Source organism: Salvelinus alpinus, chromosome 8 (genome assembly GCF_045679555.1).
Source record: "Salvelinus alpinus chromosome 8, SLU_Salpinus.1, whole genome shotgun sequence".
Lineage (NCBI taxonomy): Eukaryota > Metazoa > Chordata > Actinopteri > Salmoniformes > Salmonidae > Salvelinus > Salvelinus alpinus.
The window spans coordinates 29,923,480-29,935,675 of record NC_092093.1 but is presented as its reverse complement, the minus strand read 5'-3'; the positions used below and the strand labels follow the sequence as shown (position 1 = coordinate 29,935,675).

Sequence of the window (12,196 nt, the reverse complement as noted above, 5' to 3'; positions counted from 1 at the left end):
GAGAACTAGGAGCTCGTCGCATGAGCTTCATCCAGATGACATCAAACATTGATCGCAAGGAAAAAGCAGGAGAGAGAAAAAAGATGGCAGTACCTTGTGTTGCTTGGTTCCTGTCAACATAGGAAGGGAAAATGATAACAGTAATTTGTCTCGAGTCCTGCAGATTTCTTAGAAACGGGACCCACCTGAGTGGATGTCTAACACAACACCTAGTTAACCCGTCATATTGTAAACGGCATTTCACTTTTTTTCAGAATTGCCCCAAATTAGACGTTCATATCGCAGTCACATGGCTGTCCGGGCTATCCAGCAGAGAGCCCTTGTAAAACGTTTGTGTGTCTGTGTGTGTGTGCAGAGAGAAAGAGAGAGAGGGTGAAAGGCCTGGCTGGCGGGAGCAGCTGCAGGCTGCTTGAGATGCGGCTCACATGGGCACTGTGTGCAATGGCACGAAGGGATCCACCCCGCAGGACTGCAGTGGTCTGATTACCAGCCCCAGCCCCATACAGCTCTGGCCTCCTTCCCCAGTCCCATGCTTTCCCTATGGCAACAGCACTGCACTATAGAGCTGGCAGGTTGCCAGGAGACGTACGCACTGCAACACAGACAGGCACCACACCAACGCACGTGGCTCTGCTCTCTCTGTCAAGACATCCTGATGTTGCTGTTAGCCTGCTGAAGGTCACACATGACGGGGCGGTGGAGCTGTGAGGAAAGAGGAATGAAGGGTCAGAACGAAGTGGCTTATGATGTCCTGGATAACAGAGTAGTCATGTTATCTGTTACGCATTTTATGGACATGGTGAAATTCATCCAAATCCCAGTGGTTGCTGACAGGCATATGACTGGCTGTTTGGTATTGTGCTGATCCCAGATGGCTCTAATTCTGTGTAGTGCAGCTTCCACTGAACGAGAATAGTGGTAAATCCTGATTTATGTGCTCATTTGAAATAGTGTGATTGTGTAAGGTGTGTACTGCACCATACCATCCACAATTATCTTCTGGAATAGTCAGGGATACTGATGGAGTCTGCCTGTTGTATAGTGTGTTGTCACTTTTATTTCATAATCGGGAATAATGAGTTGCATAGTTGCAAATTGCAAGGCAATACATATTTTCCTTCCACCTCACAAAAAAACATGCTGCATCACCTCTAGTCAGTGAATGGACATAAGGAGATCTTACAAAGGATTTTACCTTTTGTAAACATTTGCATGTTTTGTAGTCTAGTAGTTACACAGCTTAAAATCAATTTTAATCTAATGTCCCAAACCTTCTGGGAAATCCACGAATGAATAAAGTAGCAAAATGCCTTTAAGAGAAATTGACAGCCAATCAACAGCCTCTGTTCTGCTCTGTCCTATGTATTCCCTATAGGACCGCTCCTGCATCTGCCAGCCCTACTTCCAGCAGGCTAGGCTGTGGTGCGGGATGGTGAGGGGGTGTGGGTATGTGGTACTGGATGGTGGGAACATGGAGACAGACAGTGGTGAGTTGGCACCAGCGATGTGGGCACCGAGGTGCCCCCCTCAGAATGACATGAGGTGCTGTGCCTTGGCACACAATGAATAGACTACCCCGGCATTGAAAAAGCGAAGCGGCTTCAGGACTTGTAAAGATGTCCCAGAGACTTTTTCGGGAAGTGTCTTCGAGAGAGACATGGAGGAACTCCCTGGGTGCCTTGCTTGGGTGAGGGTGGGATGGAGAGAGGAGAGGAGGATGGGCTGTGGTGTGGGTGTGGGGAGGTTAAGGGAGTGTGTGGGTAGGCATTGGGAAGTATTGGTTGGCAAGGATACCAAGTACCACACTGTGTGATTGTGTGCATCTGGAAGGGGGAGATGCAGGAAATGGTCTAATGCCAGGGAGTGGCAATGCTGAAAAATTCATTTAAGATTCGTTTTGATCATATTTGCCCAAATCGACAGTTTTATTTCGGAGGGGGTGGGTGGGTGTTTGGGGGGTAGACAGGCAGACAGGCTGGAGCTCCGCCAAGGCTTCTCGGGAAGGTTGCCATGCCGAGAGAGAGAGAGAGAGCAGAGAGGGAGAAGAGAGGAAGAGAAAAAGCCAGACGAGACTTGGCAGGGTTCTATCGCAGCTCCCTTTGTCTGTTTGCTCAGCTTTGCGTTAAGGAAATCCAAAATACCCAGGGTGTAGGAGCTCTGCTTCAACGCAAAAACCCCCCCAAACCAAACAAGAAAACAAGGCGAGAAAACTACTTAGAAAAATTAGAGGACGCCGAGGGCGAATGGGGCACAAGCATAGTCACCAAAAAGCGATTTTCAACATCCAGCAACACTTCACAATGCTTCTTTTCGTGACTGGAGCAAGTTACTTGAGCCAAGAGATGACCATGATCATTTGAACTCAATCTTTCTTTGTAATTTCAAGGCGAACGAAGCTGCCGCGTCTATTTTCTGTCAATGTTTTTGAACACAAAAGGAATCTCAAAAGTGGACCTGGATTTTCTCCATCAAGGACTGCCAGAACTGTTGTGGCCCAAAAAGTTTTTTGCCGTTTCATTGATCGAACTTTAAGTCTCCATCAGTACATCACCGGGAGTAGATTTCGCCTTCAAAAGTTTTGTGATTGTAAAAATTTGCTGACCGCAATACGCCGCCAGTGTCCGAAGTTTGATGACATCAACTTAACTGCCTCTGTTGTCACTAAGTTGACCTCTTTGTGAGAGGGCTTTACAGCAAAGCAACAGCAACTGGTTACTCAGGCCAAGTGCTCGTTTACCAAGCTTTAGTTTTCCATCGTGTCTCACAGTTGGACTATCTGAAGAAAATGTTAAGATATCTCGCCTTCAAAGGACTGAGATTTTCCAGCGTTTGGATTTGAGATCTGAGGCCAATGGATCTATAGTAGTCTATGTGAGGGTGGCACTGAACTAGTGCAGTTGCCTCAAGCTGCCTACTCTCAGTTGAAAATGGCTGGAGTTATACAGGCCTGAGTGGTTTTTTGCTACTACATAACGTTTTTTTCAAAATAATGAATTCTCAGCTTCACAATGGGAGTGTGGTACTGTGTAAGGTAAGTTATATGTTATATCTGTTTTCTACAGATAGACTTCTACTTAAACTCCCATTAGACCAGAAATAAACCATAGGTGTTCCCACCGTGGTAAGTTATTTCTTGCCAGCTGTGTTGTTGTCCCCGGGGCACTTCACAAGTGAGTCTAGCAGTGTTTCCCTGCTACATGAAAAAGGAAAGCACTTAACAGAGGCTGGGGATTGTCAGGGACGACTTAAAACGTTTCCTTAAGGATCATCCATCCCTCCCCAGAGGACCCGGTGTGTCTACCATTCTACCGTTTTCCCACGATCAACGTCCTCGCCGCTGAATTTCACACTGACTACAGCCCCTTCAGAGAGAGTGGTCTCCCTGTCTCCGAATCCCCCCGGACCTGCGGCTTTTCTCATCTCCACCGTGTGGCTGATATTCCCTTCCTGTTATCTGTCACGGGCACCGCAGTGCCCTGTCCCCCCTGTCGTCCTTGGTAAGCGCTGTGCATGATGGTTTCTGATTCGTATCTGGCGCTTGATTAATAACCGTAGGGAAACGCTAATAGAAAAGTAAGAAATGTTCGCCTCGAGGTTTATATTGAACCGCTGCCAAGGCAAATTAGAATCTGCCAGATGTGTTTTCGGCAGATAGCAGGTGGAGTTAGCAGGTGTACTGTGCTGGCTCTCATAATTATGAAAGTTTGTTGTGGGAACATCATATTTTGCTTGTCTCTGTCGTGTTGGAATATTTCCAGTGATTTAATCATTACTTGTCCTTATATTTAGCTTATATTCAAATGATGGACAATAGAAAGCAGGCAGCAGTGTTATGAAAAGTAAAGCCCAGCTCACAGCTGTGGTTAGGCTATAACTGTACTGATGAAGCATTAATACATCACAATTCTACACATTCTACAATCACAGACTCAAGACAATGGTGATTAAGAAGTCCCCAATTGTCCTTTAGATTTAGGTTCCGTACATGTAAATAAAGGTTGGAGGAAATGCCGTTTAGAGTTGAGGTGCTGCTGTTCTCTCCTCCTGATCAGAAGTGCAGGTTCATGTAGGGTTGAGGGCCTCAGACTCCAGCTCTGACAGGATGGGGAGGGAGAAGAGAGGAGACACAGGCCTAGTGCTGATGCATTAACACACAAGCTCTCTGCTCCTGGTGGGCTTTCTGATGGACCTAAGTAACCTGACACACGAAGTCAGCCTTTTAAAGAAGGTTCAGGGCAGGAAGTTCGGGCCTTGACTTCGAGCACTACTAGCACATACTGGGCCTTGGCTTTTAGCTTGGCTAGCTATCTAGCTAGTTGCTACTCCCGCTGCTTAGCAGACTTATGACTACTTTGTTATTTAACGCTCCAAAAATAGCTACATGATTCTGGCCCTATCTAAAGTCCCGACTGCTATGAAAGTGTTGCCACAAGTAACCTAAGAAGTCCAGTGAACTTGAGAATGGTTGACTTTTTCAAAGAATCTGAAGTCTCCAGATAGCAGGACTGGTTGTTGGGTTTGTGAGTGACTGTGTCTGATGGTCATGGTTGGACGTTTAGCTCTGTTCTAGCCTCCAGTGCTCACTGATGTGGAGGGAGATGACGCAGTGGAGGAGGAAACTCCGATTTCTCCAAGGTTGGCTTCACCCAGGTCCACCCATGCATGCATGGCTACCTCTGCCTGTCTATGAATTATTCACAAAGCTCTCATCTCCACAGGTCACTGTACTCCAGCAGTCTCTGTGAGCCTCTCTCTCTCTTGCTCTCTCTCTCTCTCTGCCGTTTGACTTGAACTTTCCCGGCAAACACAGCACAAATCTCCAACCCAGGGCCTCCAGTGACAGAGAATGAGTACTTGGGTTGCCCGTGAGCAATATTACAGAGTTTATCATGTATGCGCATGCATGTTAAGTGAATTTAAAGGCTTATCGGCCTCTGTTGTACCGAGAGCTGTCTTAATTTGTCACAGGCTGAGTAATGATCCTGGCTAATGCTGGCGTAGACTCTGGTGACATTCAGGGGATTTTACCACAAATGTCCCTTGTTTACACTGACACGGATGACCTCGGAGACAAAATAGTTGCCGCTCACGCCTCAGAGAATGTAGATTACCTGTCATTCACATGAGGTTCATCCCTCTCAACCACAGTTGGCCATCTACTGAGTATAAACTCAGTTTAAGATGTCTGTTAGTCATGGTTGTCTTGTCTTTCAGGCTAGATCCAGTTGTTTAGATGCTCAGGAACCAGGAATTGATTTATTCAATTGAACCTTTATTTCTCCAGGAAAAGCATATTGAGACACGGTCTGTTTTACAAGGGAAACCTGGCCAAGCAGGCAGCTGCAATCAATGCAACATTACAACATTTGAAGAGTACCACGCAATCATTAAAACAATACGATCCAGCTTACAGGAAACATTTACGGACAAAATGGTCCCATGTAGAATCTAACCCAACCGGGACCAGTTTCTTGACATTTTCTGTCTGACTGGATTGGAAGAAGGGACTTGTCTACTCCCCTACAAAGACGGTCTCAGTAAACATGCTGTCCATACAAACACCAAGCAAAAAAGGTGTAGCTATGAATAATTGAGTGAGCCTGGTTGCCTAGTCCATGTCTGAAACCGAGGCGGAAGTGCTGTAGGAAGGCAATACATTAACGACGACTCCCCCGCTTTGAAAACAGTTGAGTGTAATCAAGATTCATTATGTTAGCCCTGGGCACACAACTTTAATTAAATGAAAAGATTATATGTAACAAATTATAGATTCATTCATTAACCTCAAACCCACCAGGTGGGGGTTATTAATAAAATTCATTATGTTATGATAATGCTAATGGTATTCTACAAAGTCTTTAAAAAGTCTCTTAAAAACAAATTGGAGGAAAGATATTCAGAAAGCCACAGCTCTGTATTCATTAGCGTGCGGTGGTCGTGAGAGATATTTATGTGACCTGGCTCATCTCATTACTGAGAGGGATTACACAGACGGGGATATTACTGCTCATATTAGCCCTATATTAACTAGCTGACCCTCTGCCATTTCACCACGGCTCTCTGCCGTTTCACCACGGCCCTCTGCCGTTTCACCACGGCCCTCTGCCGTTTCACCACGGCCCTCTGCCGTTTCACCACGGCCCTCTGCCGTTTCACCACGGCCCTCTGCCGTTTCACCACGGCCCTCTGCCGTTTCACCACTGCCCTCTGCCCTTTCACCACGGCCCTCTGCCATTTCACCACGGCCCTCTGCCATTTCACTACGGTTCCAGCTAAGGAAACCGATCTGGAAGTACATTGTACAGTGTAAAGCTGGAGGTCTCCATTGTTTTTGTTGCAGCATCTTTTCTCAAGAGACCATCTGGTTGGATAAAGAACATATGAAGCAAATCAGCACCATTTCCTGGTTCTTATAATTTGTTTAATGATTATCATTAAGAGGATCATCTGCCTAATGATCTTGGTTCATTTGTCAAAGAACTGGGCTCTCACCTCAACACATTGTGACATTGTTTAGCTCTCTCGTTATAGCTCAGTGCCCTCCTCCCTCTCTCTGTTTCTCTCTCTCCCTCTCTCTGTTTCTCTCTCTCTCTCCTCTGTTTCTCTCTCTCCCTCTCTCTGTTTCTCTCTGTTTCTCTCTCTGTTTCTCTCTGTTTCTCTCTCCCTCTCTCTCTGTTTCTCTCTCTCTCTCTCTGTTTCTCTCTCCCTCTCTCTGTTTCTCTGTTTCTCTCTCCCTCTCTCTCTCTGTTTCTCTCCCTCTCTCTCTTTCTCTGTTTCTCTCTCTCTCTCTCTCTCTCTCTCTCTCTCTCTCTCTGTTTCTCTCTCGCTCTCCCTTTCTCTCTCTTTCTCTCTGTTTCTCTCTCTCTCTCTCTCCCTCTCTCTCTCTCTCTCTCTGTTTCTCTCCCTCTCTCCCTCTCTCTGGTTTTCTCTCTCCCTCTCTCTGTCTCTCTCCCTCTCTCTCTCTCTCTCTCTCTCTCTCTCTCTCTCTCTCTCTCTCTCTCTCTCTCTCTCTCTCTCTCTCTCTCTCTCTCTCTCTCTCTCTCTCTCCCTCTCTCTGTTTCTCTGTTTCTCTCTCCCTCTCTCTCTCTGTTTCTCTCCCTCTCTCTCTTTCTCTGTTTCTCTCTCTCTCCCTCTCTCTCTCTCTCTCTCTCTCTCTCTGTTTCTCTCTCGCTCTCCCTTTCTTTCTCTTTCTCTCTGTTTCTCTCTCTCTCTCTCTCCTCTCTCTCTCTCTCTCTCTGTTTCTCTCCCTCTCTCCCTCTCTCTGGTTCTCTCTCTCTCTCTCTCTCTCTCTCTCTCTCTCTCTCTCTCTCTCTCTCTCTCTCTCTCTCTCTCTCTCTCTCTCTCTCTCTCTCTCTCTCTCTCTCTCTCTCTCTCTCTCATTCTCTCTCTCTCTTTCTCTCTCTTGGATTTCTGGATTTCTATTTGCCATGTATTTTTCAACTGTGCTGTGATGTTTCTCTCTCTCTCTCTTTCTTTCTCTCTCGTTCTATCTCTCTCTATCCCTCTCTTTATCATCTCTCATCTCTCATGATGGTTGTGAGCAGGGCTGTCTGTTGCATAACTTACCTGAACTTTACTCTAGTTGTCAGTGGGCGGGAGTGCTGGAGGTTTCAGTGTGAGCTTAGCACACTGTTCCCGAGATGCCATTAGGCAGGCCTGTGTGAAAAGCCTTCCTCATCCTCACACACACACTCACACACACACACACACACACACACACACACACACACACACACACACACACACACACACACACACACACACACACACACACACACACACACACACACACACACACACACACACACACACACACACACAAAACACACACACACCTTTCTCCCCTTCTCAGCCCATGCACTCATTCCAGAGCTCCAATAGCAACTGATGCTGTGCTGTTGCCATGTGTAGAGGTATTGCTATGGCGTTGCTTGGTGGAGTGGCATGATGGCTGATTAACCCTTCGTAGCCCTCGTTGCGTAACCTCTCTTGATCGCATAGTGGATTGCCATCACACATAAGGTTGATGGCTACCTGTGTATCCTCGCTACTCTGTTTTGTGTCCTCTTAGAACAGAGCGAAGCTCTGATGCATCGACACGAAGCGTTGGTTGAATGTGTGGCTGTTGGCTTGTGACCCAGACCTCCTCCTCTACTTCTGTAGTTAGTTCTGCTGCTGCTGACTGTGAAGGGCTGGAGTATTGCTGCTCTGTGCTGGTGTGCTGCTGGAAGCCAGCCTCTTAAATCACATGTTCTGGCGTATATTGTTGTGTTGTGCAGTATCCAGAGCTATGGGGTCAGATTAAGTGGTTGTTACAGTTTGTGGGTATATTATTTGAACCTAAATGTCCCCATTGAAACGATATCTTGATTACTCTTAACTGCATTATTGCGTTACACGAGGGGGTAGAGTTGTTGTTGGTAAAAATGTTGTGTTTTTTGTCACAAAATATGCATATTTGTTAATTTTTGTGTATTGGCACATCTCAGAAAGCACAAGTATCTCTTTAGCATTATCAAAATGTTCTCTGGTGTGTATAATCTAGCATAATGGTGCGCAGCCCTTGATTGAATTTGGATTTACACCCCTGAGGAGGAGGTTCACAGGGTTAGAATAACACAAAGTAAAATATTGGATTTGGCCAGTACAAATAGAATGTTAGTCTCCTCTCCATCCCTCTCCTCTCCTCTCCTCTCACCGTCCTTTTGAAGAAATACATAACACCTGAACAAAGAAGTGACAGAATTAAAGATAGCTTGTGTCCTGAGTGCTGAACTGTTTTTCTTTCCAGTGTTTCAACCTCTGGGGGAAGCAAAACTTCCTTTTAAAGATGTAGGCTCTTAATTTGAGCCAGTTTGCTACAGTGGGAAAATAATCCTGCAGCAACAGGAAATGTGCATTTTTATGTGGATTGTAATTTATAGAAATTTTTGAAGGGGTTGATACATTTAAAAAAACAAAATGGGTTCCAAAAGGGTAGGAGTACCGTTTTTGGTTCCAGGTAGAACCCGTTTTGATTCCACAAAGAAACATTTTGGGTTCCATCTAGAACCCTCTGTGGAAAGGGTCTTTCATGGAACCCCAAAAGGTTCTTTCTGGAACCAAAAAGGGTTCTTCAAAGGGTTCTCCTATGGAATAGCCGAAGAATTCTTTTAGGTTCTAGATAGCACCTTTTTTTCTAAGAGTGAAGGCTAAGGCTAGTGTGTGTTGTGCTTGGAAGGCAGTCAATCACATATTCCTAGGGCAGAAGCAAAGAGAGCTTCCTCTCAGACAAATCACCTGACTTGCTAGCAGTGAAGACATTACAAAAGAACTGGTGAAATACCAGCCATTTTAGAAATGATAGCTGTAATGTAGCTCCTGGTGTGGAATCACCACTTCCTCATTAACCTGCTATGACTGCACTGTTAACATTCTGAATACAGAGGTCAGGGAGTTTTACCCATGGTCATTACCCTTTTCAATTATAGGATGGTGCTTTTGGAGTGTGCTGTGTGAAGAGAAACTAGAACAAGTGTAACTTTGAAGTGATTCCTATAAACAGCGGTTCTCTCTCTCTCTCTCTCTCTCTATATATATATATATATATATGTATTTCTATCTCTCTCCCCCACTCTCCGTCTCTCTCTCCCCATCCCCCACATGCACTCTGATTGGTTGAATTAACTCTGCAGCCTCTTGTTGTGAATAATTACTTTTGATCCCATGCAGGTCTCTCTTTTCCTCTCCTTTCTTTCTCTCTTCCTCTCCTTTCTTTCTCTCTCCCTCTCTTTTCTTTCTTTCTCTCTCCCTCTCCTTTTTTTCTCTCTCCCTCTCTTTTCTTTCTCTCTTCCTCTCCTTTCTTTCTCTCTCCCTCTCTTTTCTTTCTCTCTTCCTCTCCTTTCTTTCTCTCTCCCTCTCTTTTCTTTCTCTCTTCCTCTCCTTTCTTTCTCTATCCCTCTTTTCTTTCTCTCTCTCTCCCTCTCCTTTCTTTCTCTCCCCCTCTCTTTTCTTTCTCTCTCCCTCTTTTCTTTCTCTCTTCCTCTTTTCTTTCTCTCCCTCTTTTCTTTCTCTCTTCCTCTCCTTTCTTTCTCTCTCCCTCTTTTCTTTCTCTCTCCCTCTTTTCTTTCTCTCTCCCTCTCCTTTCTTTCTCTCTCCCTCTCCCTTCTTTCTATCTCCCTCTCTTTCTCTTTCTCTCTCCCTCTCCTTTCTTTCTCTCTCCCTCTCTTTTCTTTCTCTCTCCCTCTCTTTTTCTTTCTCTCTCCTTCTCTTTTCTTTCTCTCTCCCTCTCCTTTCTTCCTCTCTCTCTCTCTCCCTCTCTTTTCTTTCTCTCTCCCTCTCTTTTCTTTCTCTCTCCCTCTTTTTTCTTTCTCTCTCCCTTTTTTCTTTCTCTCTCCCTCTTTTTCTTTCTTTCTCTCTCCCTCTCCTTTCTTTCTCTCTCCCTCTCTTTTCTTTCTCTCTCCCTCTCCTTTCTTTCTCTCTCCCTCTCTTTTTCTTTCTCCCTCCCTCTCTTTTCTTTCTCTCTCCCTCTCTTTTTCTTTCTCTCCCTCGCCCTCTTTTTTTTCTTTCTCTCTCTCCTTTCTTTTTCTTTCTCTCTCCCTCTCTTTTCTTTCTCTCTCTCCCCCTCTCCTTTCTTTCTCTCCCCCTCTCTTTTTCTTTCTCTCCCTCTCCCTCTTTTTTTCTTTCTTTCTCTCTCCCTCTCTTTTTCTTTCTCTCTCCCTCTCTTTTCTTTCTCTCTCCCTCTCTTTTCTTTCTCTCTCCCTCTCCTTTTCTTTCTCCCTCCCCTCTCCCTCTTTTTTTATTTCTCTCCCTCTCTTTTCTTTCTCTCTCCCTCTCTTTTCTTTCTCTCTCCCTCTCTTTTTCTTTCTCTCTCTCTCTCGCTCTCTCACCAATTTTTATACATTCCCTGTCCCATATCCTGTAGACACACACACACACACACACACACACACACACACACACACACACACACACACACACACACACACACACACACACACACACACACTGTAGGCATTATTAAAATTGGCAGCTGGTCGATGAGTGGAGAGAGAGGGAGAAAAAGAGAGGGACAGAGAGGGGCTGCTGCGTTGGGACAGGGCCCAGCTGAATGCTGTGTCTAGCCCCCCTCCCCTGTTAGCTGCAGCACTGTGATGCCACTGGACGGGACATATGTAAACCAGTGATTAGCACTGGCCCATCCAAACAACCCCAGAACAGCCCCCAGAGCAGCCCAGTGCTAGCCTAAACTGGGTCAGGGAGAGCTCAGTGTCCCAGGGAGAGGGGAGAGGGGAGCTCAGTGTCCCAGGGAGAGGGGAGCTCAGTGTCCCAGGGAGAGGGGAGCTCAGTGTCCCAGGGAGAGGGGAGCTCAGTGTCCAGGGAGATGGGAGCTCAGTATCCCAGGGAGAGGGGAGCTCAGTGTCCCAGGGAGAGGGGAGCTCAGTGTCCCAGGGAGAGGGGAGCTCAGTGTGGATTAAGATACATGGAGGGAGAGCAGCACACCGCCCATTACAGCATCAGAGCAGCCAGGGAGAGGCTATCATGAATAGTGAATGAGCGGCAGGATACAGAGTCAGTCCTCCTTTCTGCATTGAGTCAGATCATGGACAGGAGTCAGGATGAATAAATGTCTTACCCTCACCCACCCATCCATCCTTCCCTAACCCATTCCACATACACCCCTTACCCCCACCCACCCACCCATCCATCCCTCCCTAACCCATTCCACATACACCCCTTACCCCCACCCACCCACCCATCCATCCCTCCCTAACCCATTCCACATACACCCCTTACCCCCACCCACCCATCCATCCCTCCCTAACCCATTCCACATACACCCCTTACCCCCACCCATCCATCCATCCCTCCCTAACCCATTCCACATACACCCCTTACCCCCACCCACCCACCCATCCATCCTTCCCTAACCCATTCCACATACACCCCTTACCCCCACCCACCCACCCATCCATCCCTCCCTAACCCATTCCACATACACCCCTTACCCCCACCCACCCACCCATCCATCCCTCCCTAACCCATTCCACATACACCCCTTACCCCCACCCACCCATCCATCCCTCCCTAACCCATTCCACATACACCCCTTACCCCCACCCATCCATCCATCCCTCCCTAACCCATTCCACATACACCCCTTACCCCCACCCACCCACCCATCCATCCCTCCCTAACCCATTCCACATACACCCCT

General features: G+C 46.6%; 1 protein-coding gene across 3 annotated transcripts in view; it reads left to right on the top strand.

The window, feature by feature from the left end:
• LOC139582931 (mitochondrial peptide methionine sulfoxide reductase-like) overlaps positions 1-12,196 on the top strand; it is a 99,046-nt gene that overhangs the window by 1,664 nt on the left and 85,186 nt on the right. Inside the window, exon 1 of one of the 3 annotated variants that reach the window (XM_071413415.1) lies at positions 2,071-3,031. The exons of the other annotated variants lie outside the window; for them this stretch is intronic. The gene's annotated coding sequence lies outside the window, so the exon portion shown is untranslated. Of the gene's footprint in view, positions 1-2,070; positions 3,032-12,196 lie in introns of those variants that run through there. 3 annotated transcript variants of the gene reach the window in all.